General features: G+C 66.9%; 1 protein-coding gene across 1 annotated transcript in view; it reads left to right on the plus strand.

Annotated features, from left to right (window-relative positions):
• The window catches only part of NCAPH2 (non-SMC condensin II complex subunit H2), a 17246-nt gene that overhangs the window by 12740 nt on the left and 4056 nt on the right, over positions 1–450 (plus strand). The window lies entirely within an intron of this gene.

A 450-nucleotide genomic window follows, 5' to 3' on the forward strand; every position in this document is an offset into this window, starting at 1 on the left:
TGGTGGGGGGGGGCGCGGGGGGATGCTCCCATTTAGGAACTGTGGGAGATTTCTTGTGGTTATTCCTCTTTCCCAAAGCAGTCCGAGATTCAGGTGAACTAAACCTCACCCCCCCCAGCTGCAGAGCCCCCCCTGTGCCAGGGGGGGTGAGGGGCTGGCTTCCACAGGGGTGGTGGGACACAGGGAAGGGCAGGTGTCACCCCCGCAACCCCAAAACTGTGCAAGGGGACCCCGGGGTGTGCCAGGGCGGGGGAGCTTCGCAGTGGGGGTGGGGGCTGGCTGGGCTGAGCCCCCCCCGAGGGGACCAGAGGAGCTTCCCCAGGCCTGGCACCCCGTCCCTGGGCAGATCTGGAGGTGCTGTACTGGAGGCAGCTGAAGGGTGGTTTTTGGGCTGGAAAGGGGCCGGGTGCCTCTGTGGGGAGCTGGGATGGGGGCAATGCCCGGGAGGGA

The sequence above is a fragment of the Calidris pugnax genome, unplaced genomic scaffold (assembly GCF_001431845.1).
Source record: "Calidris pugnax isolate Ruff unplaced genomic scaffold, ASM143184v1 scaffold459, whole genome shotgun sequence".
Classification (NCBI taxonomy): Eukaryota; Metazoa; Chordata; class Aves; order Charadriiformes; family Scolopacidae; genus Calidris; species Calidris pugnax.